The sequence below is a fragment of the Mus caroli genome, chromosome 9 (genome assembly GCF_900094665.2).
Source record: "Mus caroli chromosome 9, CAROLI_EIJ_v1.1, whole genome shotgun sequence".
NCBI lineage: Eukaryota > Metazoa > Chordata > Mammalia > Rodentia > Muridae > Mus > Mus caroli.
Window position 1 is genome coordinate 116,721,213 of NC_034578.1, and position 10,320 is coordinate 116,731,532.

The window sequence follows — 10,320 nt, forward strand, 5'->3', positions numbered from 1 at the left end:
TGAGGCTAAGTAGCCACTGGGCGTGGTTGATGATTAACTTTAGGCCCATATCCGGAGGGCAGATGTGACACCCCCTCCCTGCCATGCCAGCCTCCCGTAGATCTTGGCCTGCATCCTCCCCAGGGATGCAGTATCCCTTCCAAGCAATGATTCCTACTAGGTAGATTGCAGTATTCCGCAACCCAGGTCCCTGAGCCCTTCTTGCGCAGAACTTTTCTTTTCAAGGTAAGGGCTTTCCAGCCTAGCATCTCAGGTATTCCATGAGCACTTTGCAGGGGTCTGTGGACGAGGTAGTCCTTCCTGCCATCTCCCTCCCAGCTCTGGCCAGCCTCCAGGTTCCTCCTCCAATCCTGGGATATGAAGGGTTTAGGATGTGGCTTTCTGTACTCAGCTTGCAGTTGGGCCTGACATATTATCACTGTGCTGGGCCTTGTACAACTTCCTCCCTCCTGCTGCCTGCCAGGCTGGCCTTGTGCCCCTCGATTGGCAGGATTAAATGTCTGACGGCTACTGTTGTCCCCCGCAGTGCCACCTTGCAAGAGAAGCCCCCTCTGTGGGGTCCCCGAATGTAGTCTCTGCTGCCTGTGCCAGTCTGTGAGTGCTGACTCTTGGGGGCCAATAGCCAAAGTTTGAATCTCCCCTAGCTTCTAGGGGTCAGTGACACATGTCTGTCCTGGGCCAGGTGAGCTTGCCTCACTAACCTTGCTCTGTGTTGGAAGGCTTGTGAAGGTTCCACTGCAGAAGAAAGAGGAGAAGCCGGCTGCTGCCTCAGGCTCTGTGGCTGGATGGCATCCCCGCAGGAGAGGGAGCTATTTATGGTGCTTTAAAAAATCTGCTGCTACAGCTAAAAGAGGGTTGGGACTGTTACGTAAGGCTGAGCTGCTCCGGGTCTGGTCTCATTTTCTCCCTGATTCTAGGAGACAGAGTCGAGGCTGGGCTGCCTCTCAGCTGCAACAGAATTATTCTTGGACATGGGGGTTGGTCATGTGACAGCGCCTCTCATTCATGAAACCTTGATGTATCAGAGGATCAGCCTTCCTTACTTTGCAGGCCTGTGTGTTGGGGTCATTGCTTCTTTGCTACAGAAGGATCTAAAGGAATCTGGCCTGGGTTGGATTGGGCCACAGTCATTCCTTTCTTATTCTTGAGTTTGGGGAACTTTCTTTTTACTTATTTGTTTGTTTGTTTGTTTATTTATTTTTTATTTATATTAGTATACTGCAGCTGTCTTCAGACACACCAGAGAGGGTATTGGATCTCATTACAGATGGTTGTGAGCCACCATATGGTTACTGGGAATTGAACTCAGGACTTCTGGCAGAGCAGTCAGCGCTCTTAACCATTGAGCCATCTCTTCAGCCCGGAACTTTCTTTAAGTGATGTTGGTTGTGTTATTATTGGGGGAGGTAGGCTCTCCAGAGCTAGAAGAAGGCATGGCTTTAAGGTGGCACTAAGGGCTGGGGAGGTGACCCAGCCAGCAAAGTGCATGCCATACACACTTGAGGACCAGAGTTTGATCACCAGAAACCAGGTATAAAAGCTGGGTATATATGGTGGCATGGTATTCCAGTCCCAACCCAGGGAGACTGAGACAGTAGACAGTGGGGCGGCCAGCCAGCTGCACCACAAGCTCCAAGTCGGTGAAAGAGACTCCATGTCTCAGGCTGACACCCAGAATTGACCCCTGACCTCCACATGTATGCACACATGTGTGCTCACACTTGTGCACACATGTGTTTCTACACAAAACCATGCACACACACATGCATAATTTAAAAATAACTGCTTCGAAGTGCTGGGGAGCCCAGTAGTGTTCTCTGATTGTCATGAGGCCCTGAGTTCAGATCCACAGAGCCCATGTGAGAGCCAGCCACAGATGGATTCCTGGCGGTCTCTGGCTACCCAGTCTAGCTGCAATGATGAGCTCTAAGTTCAGCAAGAGAACTTTCCTGTCCCTTCACAGGAGATAAATAAATGGCGTTGAGCCTGGTGTGGTGGTGCAGGCCTGCCACCTCAGCACTTGGAGGGCTGAGGCAAGGGGATTATGGATTCCAGGCCAGCCAGAGCTATAGAGTGAGACCCTGTCTCAAAAAGTGACATTGATTTCATGTGTGCACATCTCTGGGGTGGGGGTAGGGCAAGGCATTCAGGACCGCTGCTGTAACAGTGTCCACCTGACCTCTGCTGTCCTCCTTTGTTCCTTCAAGGGACCCAGGGACCCTCACAACAGTCATAAGAAGTACAACAGCCCCAGGAACAGTTACTGAAACTGTCATCTCCATTTCTGTGCCTCGGTTACCATGATGATGCTTCAACCTTCTTTCTCTCCTTTCTCTCCCTTCCTCTCTCCCTCGCATCCCTGCTTCTGTGTGTGTATGGTGGGGCTTGGGGAACAGAGGACCAGGACTCTGGCCATGGTGGGCAAGTCCTCTACCTACTGAGCTAGATCAGCAGCTCTGTTCTCTAGGTAGAGCTTTGCTGTGTGTGACCCAAGCCGGGCTCCAGCTTATCCTCCTGCCTCCATTCTCTAGGTGCTGGGATTACAGGACAGGCCTGCAGCAGGGCACCCGCCTGCCACGTTGACGTTCAGAGGGTGTTGTCTGATGTGGGGGTCCTCACAACTTGGTTACAGGATGCCCTGCCAAGGTGCTGTTAACCTTGGTGGTGTCTGCACAGGCTGACGTTTCCTGAAGAGAAACTCTTGTTAGCCCCTCACCTGCAGTGATGAACCACGAACGCACCCCTGACTCCCCCACGCCTTTCTACACCCTCTCATCACGAGGATGGTTCTATCGAGATCAAACTAAAAGTCACCCTGTGAACAGGATGATTAGCATCCTGTGTGTAGCCTAGCCGCGACCCTGGAGTGAATCTTGGGTAGCTCGAGCGGCTTGTTAGTTGGTGACTTCTTGGCCATGCTGCTCTTTACCCCACCTGGCTGAAACTCATCTCCTGTTCCACTGTTCAGTGTTGGCATGCAGCTTCCACTAGCTACTTGTTATAGAGCCAGTGGACTCATGGGAATGCCAGGAAGGGCATCGGAGGTCAGAGAGCGCTAAGATGGGCAGTTATGGGAGGCTTTGGCTACTGGAGCCCCACATCTCTGCTGACTGGACAGGTGTAGGCCCGTGTGTCTTCATGGAGCTCCTTTGAATCTGCTATGGTGGGAATGCCATTTCATAGATCCAGGGCAGAGGGAATGGTTGGTCGTGAGTGGCCACATGGTGTGCCTGACTCTCCTTAAGTCCAGCGCCACTCAACCTGAGCAGTAACATATCTGGATCCATTCAAGCAAGGCTATGCATCTTGCCAGGTTGTTTGGCTCCCCTGAGCCCAGATTCTCCCGAGGAAAGCAGATGCTAATGCTGCCCCTAAGTTGAGCGTTAAACAAGGCCACACATTCCATTACAGGCAGTAGCTCATCTTCCAATCCTGGCCGTGCCAGGGTTGCCTGTACTTTAAAATAGTACAAGCTAGCCTCAGCACCTTCCGAGCAGCTGACAGTAACAGTGGCAACCGTGGTGGAAAGGGAGGCACAGCGCCCCACACAGTCCCCTTGTCAGCTGCAGAGGGACACAGCTAGACACAGCCAGCGTTGCTGCTGGAGGCCCCAAGAGTCCAGTATCCCCAGGGACATCCGCTGAGATAAAGCCAGGTTCCTGGCTACTTAGCAGAAAGGAATCTGAGCATGAATCAGGGTGAAGCAAGTGAGGGAATCAGAGAGAACATATGCTTCAAGGGAACAATGAAATGGGATGGGGGGAGGGTAAGAGAGGGGGAGGGGAGGGAGAGGGAGGGGAGAGGGGAAAAAGGGAGGGGGAGAAGGAGGGAGATGGGAGCAGAGTGCTTAGGGAAAGCATGTCTCTATCATTCATATGTATATTTGTATACATACATACATATATATATATATATATATACATAAATACACATAAATACACATATATACCTTTATATGTGAGTGAATGAATATATACATATATGAATGAATGACATAGGTGTAAACTTCCCAAGAAAGCTACACCTAGGTGTCTTTACATTGTGTGTGTATGTGTGTGTGTTTATGTTATTCAAAGGATTCAGTTTACAACGAGGTTTAAGGATGAAGCCAAGTTTGAAAACTAGGTAAAGTCTCTATGAACTGGCTTACTTCCCTTAAAAGCCTCCAGTTTGTAACTGGAACTGTAAGGTGGTTTTAGGGAGCATGTTGTTTAGATTTAGGGGTGACAGGAGGGCAAACAAAGGTCACAGACGCACCATGGCCCAAAGTCAGCACAGCTTGTTCATTTCAGTGTCCCTGTCTGGGGTGTCTTTAGGGAGACGCATGTTATCGCTGGTGATTTTGGCCTTTTCGGCTGACTGTGCTGAGGTTTCCTGGCCTAGCCTGCAGGAAGGGTGACCTAGATCCCAGGGTGAAGGACTGTTCCTCTACCCTTGTCCCTCCATATCCCCTGTCAGGATCCTGCCTCATCCCAGGCATATGCTGGTCCTAGGTGGGAACCAGGGCTTCCAGTGACTGCCCTCCATGCCCAGCCTGAAGACTGTCTGGCCTTCTGAGGGGCTTGTTCCTAGACTAGAAAGGAGAAGACAGGCTCTGTGTGTTCAGCCTCTTATGCTTACGCCCAGGCGACTCTGGGCCTTTCCACACTCTCAGATTGGGACCACCTCCTGTCCTTATGCCCACGGCTTCACAAATGCAGATGACACCCCTACATTGTAGAGACCCCTGAGAAGCCCAGGACTCCAGCCAGGAGGTGGTAGCTGAGGGGAGACTTCACCCTAGTGAAGGTTAGGAGGGAAATGGACAGAAAACACAGGAAACAGATATTGGCTACAAAAACATAAGAGGTTTTTCTGTCTTGGCAGTGGTAGCGCACACCTTTAATCCCAGCACTTGGGAGGCAGAGGCAGGTGGATTTCTTGAGTTCGAGGCCAGCTTGATCTACAGAGTGAGTTCCAGGACAGCCAGGGATACACAGAGAAACCCTGTCTTGAAAAAAACCAAAAAAACGAAACAAAAAAGAGGTTTCTCTGAGGTAAAGTTTGGAGTTGAGGGAGCAGAAACCAGAGAAATGGAGAAATCCATTGTATGATATTCTAGAAAAGAAAGGGACATTTGTGCCTTTGCACCTTCACCCCCTGGGGTGTGCACTCCCCACCCAGAGTGTGCACCCCTCCCCCTGGTGTGCACTCCTCCCCCTGGTGTTCATTCTTCCCCCTGGCATATACTCCTCCCCCTGGTGTATGCTCCTCCCCCTGGTGTATACTCTTGGCCTGCCCCCATCCCCATTGTTATCTTTCTGGCACCCCTTTGTCTGCCAAAATGGCCAGGCTGCAGAACCTCTCACTCCTCTGCTGACTGGGGTCCCGTCTTCCCCTGGCTCCCCAGGCTGCAGCCAGTCAACCGCACAGCCCACAGTGTGCTGCCTTCACCCATGGGCAGGCTTTTCAAAAGCCCGTTTGTTTCCTCTATCTGGAAGAAAGCCCTGGCTTTGTGTGTGCCAGGCTTTGCTGGGGCCAGAGCCATCCAGGATCTTCTCCTGAGCCTGTTTGCGTGAGGGGAAGCTGGGAGAGAGACGCAGCACTCAGTGGCAGGAAACAGCTTCACACTGGTCCCCTCCGATGACTCTGTGTGGCCCCTTATTTTCTTACCCCTAAGTGGAGTTGCTAAACGTTCACCTAAGAAGAGTTGGCCACACGGGGAGGTTGGCGACGGTGGGCTGCTCTCCGTGCTCCCTGCCAGCCTCAGAAGGGCCAGTAGTGGCACCCTTGTGTAACTGTGTGCTGCCGTAGAGAGCCGTTTCAAGTGTAATTTTAGGGACATACAAGGCTCACTTTCTCGGGCAGTCTGAGTAATTTTGAGAGTGGTGACCGGCATATGAGTTTGCTGTATGCAGAACACAGGGTTGTTATGCCTTGATCACAGCTTTGTTATCATCTGCTAGGCGGTCTCGGGTGTGGGCAGAGGAGGGCTGGGCTCAGCCACCTGCAGGGATCCAGCCCATGTCTCAGCAGCCGGAAGCTTAGCTTCCTCTTCCTGTCTCCACAGATGGTGCCTGGGGCTGTTGGAACGTGTGCACTATGCAGCCTCTGACCAGTTTTCTGCTTTGCGTGTGTGTACATGTGTGAGCATGTGTTCATGTGTGAGCTACCCATCCCCGCCTCCTCAGGAGTAGCTTACAGGCTCCACCACCCGACTCTTGTTAGTTGAGTGCTGGCCATAGAACTCAGACCCTCCCAAGCCACTGGGCTGCTTCCCCAGCCCCTGGCCTCTTCTGGTTTCCGCAGACTCACACCCTGGGGTGGGCTATTTCCCCTTCTTCTGCATATCCACTCCCCCAACTCCCCCCCCTCCCCCATCCCTGGTCTTCCCGGGCCTGGGACTCTATTCAAGTCAGAAATTAGATGGGGGAGTCACATGGGTCATTGGGTGACTGAGTGAGGCTCATTCCGTTTGTTAGGAGGTTAAGGTTAAGGTTAAGGTTAAGGCTGCTCTTCCAGAGGACCCAGGTTTGATTCTCAGCACTCACATAGCTGCTCACTGAGACCTGTAACTCCAGATCTGTGGGATACAACATCTTCTGGCCTCCCCCAGCACTGATCACTCTGCAGAGAGGCATGTGGCAAAAAACACCCGTACACATGAAATAAATACATCTTTAAACATCTTTTTGAAACACCATACTCTCTTTCTTTCTTTCTTTCTTTCTTTCTTTCTTTCTTTCTTTCTTTCTTTTTTTTTTTTTGTATTTTGTTCCCTTTAATCTCACCTTCATGATTTTTGGATTTTTTTCTTTCTTTGTTTGTTTGTTTGTTTTTCTGGAACTCTTCAGAACTAACCTGGTGGTGGATCATTTCAGGTTAACATGGGTTCCCAGACTGGGCGCTCAGCCTTTCCTTCTCCCACTCCTGTGAAGATGTATACAGACGTGTGTCATTTGTTAGACTGTTCCTGGCCAGTCAGTGTCCAGACCAGAGTCAGAACACAGCCGGCGCAGAGGAAGCCATTACTCGCTCAAGACTGCCAGGGTAGCGCCAGCGTCCTTTAGCCTCATCTAAAGAATTCCCAAACTAAAGCACCGAGCATGGCTGGCAACCCGTGGAGGACTTCTGGCGCGCCAACTTCCAGCCCTAATACCCAGAATGCTTTGTGCCTTCTCACTAGGCTGCTTCTCCACTTTTCTGTGCATCTCTGCCGACCAGGTGTGATGGGCCAGTTGGGTTCCACATGTCATCCTACAGATGTTCCAGGTCTCTCTTGCTTCTGTTTCCTTAGGTACACAGAACCTCCTGCCTCTTCCCATTTCATACTTTCTGTCCACTTAAATTCTTTCTGTTTATGTGTGTGCACCTGTGTCAGTTGATGTGCCCATGTGCCTGAAGTTTCCTTGGAAGCCACATCTGATCCCCTGGAGCTAGAGTTATAGGAAGCTGTGAGTATCCTGACACGGGTGCTGGAAAAAGCGCAGGACCTCTGCAAGAGCAGTAGATACTCTTAACTGCCGCATCATCTCAGTGTCCGCGAACATGTGTGTGGGTACCCATGGAGGCCAGAAAAAAAGACACCAGAAAGTCTAGGGCTGGAGTGATGTAATAGATGCCTGTGACCCACCCAGCATGAGTTCCGGGAAGAGCGGTACACACTCTTAATGGCTAAGCTACATTTCCACTCTCTTTGAACTTCTGTGCCTATGTATACTCTGTGTGTGTGTATGCATGCATGTGCAAGTAAGTGGGTGTGCAAGTGTGTGTGCCATGGCACAGAGATAGAGGTTAAAGGACACCATAGATGTCAGACCTCACCTTCTACTGTGTTTGTGGAGGATCTGTTTGTTGCCCTCTGTTCACTAGGTTGTCTGGCACGTGAGCCTCTTCCACCTTCCATCTTGCTGTAGAAATGCTGGATTATAGACATGAACTACTGTGCCTGGCTTTGACATGGTGCTGGGGACTTGAACTCAGGTCCTTGAGTGGCAAGCACTTTATCCACTGAGCCTTGGTCACTAAAGTAGGTTTTGTAGACATCATTCAACACACCCCTATTAGACACTTTTGCCGTGTGTGTGTGTGTGTGTGTGTGTGTGTGTGTGTGTGTGTGTGTAGGTGGGTGGGAGGGAGAGGACCCTTACTGAATAAAAGGATAACTCCTCAGGGGCTAGCACTGTCCTGAGAGGTAACATGTAGGTTGCTGTTGAAACGGAGCAACTCTTTTCCTGTAGGCTATAGTCAGATTTCAGTGGCAGTCTGAGCTGCCCAAGGGGACTGATGTTGCTGTAGCCTGCTTATCACTTAACATTCCCAGGGCTCTCACTCATTGTCTTTGGCCCTCCCCAGGAGCCTGTAAATGGGCCTGATGTGTTTTGTTTTTGTTTTTTTTAAATAAGGTCTTAACTTACCAGGTTCTCAAAGGAGTTCACTCCTATCTCACTGTAGCTTAAAGTGGGCGCCGGCCTTAAAGTTCTTTGTGGACTTGCGTTTAGCAGAGTTTAATGGTGTTATTTATAACTGAGTGTACAGATGACCATATCGCCTCGCGTGGCACAGCAGTGTGTCAGTTTGCATCTTCCTCAGAGCATACACTCATGCTCTGCCCACCATGACTTGCTCCATGCCCACCCTGGCTTCTCCCTTTGAGGATGGCTGTTGCCCTTCTAGCTGAGGCCACTTTGTTAATGTCTTAGTACAAGCCAAGGCCGATTTCTGTGTCGGGACTGAGGCATGGTTAGCCGGAGAACCATCTCTGCAGTGTTGTGACAAGACCCTAATCTCCCCTGCCTTGATCTTAAGGCTTTTGTCTAGACGTATCCACAGACCCTCATGACGGTGTTCTTCTCTCTGGGTTGTTCCACAGATTCTCTGTGAGCCGCACCTTCTGGTACACTGAATCTCCCGGGGGGCCATCCGCCCGACTGCCCCTGACTCCGGCAGTGGGGACTCCCCATGGCAGTGGGCACCTCCCCTTGAAACCTGCCAAGCTGGACGCCACAGCCCTGCACGACGACACCTCGGCCAGCTCCACGCCCATCTCTGAGGCTTGCAGCCATGCGGTCCTCGCCTGCGGCCCGGGCATCCCTGAAGAGTACTATGTGAGCGAGGCTGTGGAAGATGCTCCCAGCTACAGAGAGCACCGGGATGCCTGCACCATCACCGGTATGCTGACCTTACCCTGCTGGGGATGGGGAGGGGGCTTCAGCCATCAAGATTGGGAGAGGTATGCAACCTTAGGAGAAGGCCTGGGAGTGTATGCGTTTTCATGTTGCCATGGCCGCCTAACTGGCTAAAGCAGTTTGTAGGGAAGGTGGGCCTATTTTGGCTCACAGTTTAGAGTGCAGTCTGTCATGGTTGGGAAAAAGTTAGTGCAGGATTGTGAGCTTGCTGGTCTCACTGCATCCACAGTTGTCAAGGAGACGAAAGAGTTACACAGCCTAGGGCCCATGGGATAGCGCAGCCCACACTCAAGGTTGGTTTTCCCACCAGAGTTAGCACGGTTGAGAAACTTCTTGGCAGACGTGTCCAGAGGTTTGTCTCCTAAATGGTTCTCGAGCCTGTCAGGTGACAGCATGAACCATCACAGGGTGGATGCAGTCACCATCTGAGATCAGGGACCTTCCGTTCAGAACCTGCTTCATTGGTGTCATTCTGTGGCTTGGGTCGGCGTGTCACAGAATTGTCACAGAGGCTGAAGACAGTAGCACTGGGCCCCAGGCAGCATCATGGGTGTTCAGTGTTGTTTGGTTCTCTCTTGGGTTGTATTTCTCCAGACTGGCATGGGCGTCATGGCAGTGACATGTAGTGTCAGTTTTAGATGCAGGAAGGGCTCCACACGCTATGTTCACAGAAAGGGGTCCAACGCCGTGTGTGCCTCAGTCATATTACACTTTGCCCACACACATCAGGACACTGGTGCACACATCAGGACATTTGGCTGCACACATCAGGACACTTTGCCTGTGCACAATGGCTTCTAGCAGCTTCTTTTTGTTCTGGGTTACCCATAGAGTTACACACAGGATGCCCCGTGTATTAAGAGTTGTCTGACTCCTGAGGGGCACAGAAACAGCTGTGGTTCTTTGGTGTGCCAGTGTGCTTCGTCCCTGCCTGGGCCTGTACACCTGGCTCTCCTGCACCCTCTAGTGTAGCCCCTTTGCTGCCCTCCCTGCCCTGTGCCCCTGATCCCTCCCCTGTGCCCCTGATCCCTCCCCTGTGCCCCTGATCCCTCCCCTGTGCCCCTGATCCCTCCCCTGTGCCCCTGATCCCTCCCCTGTGCCCCTGACCCCTCCCCTGTGCCCCTGACCCCTCCCCTGTGCCCCTGACCCCTCC

At 51.7% G+C, this 10,320-nt stretch overlaps 1 protein-coding gene across 2 annotated transcripts in view; it reads left to right on the forward strand.

Moving 5' to 3' along the window:
* Positions 1-10,320, forward strand: part of Trak1 (trafficking kinesin protein 1) — a 166,164-nt gene that overhangs the window by 51,073 nt on the left and 104,771 nt on the right. For both annotated transcript variants that reach the window (XM_029481567.1, XM_029481566.1), the window contains one exon: positions 8,852-9,150. The gene's annotated coding sequence lies outside the window, so the exon portion shown is untranslated. Of the gene's footprint in view, positions 1-8,851; positions 9,151-10,320 lie in introns of those variants that run through there.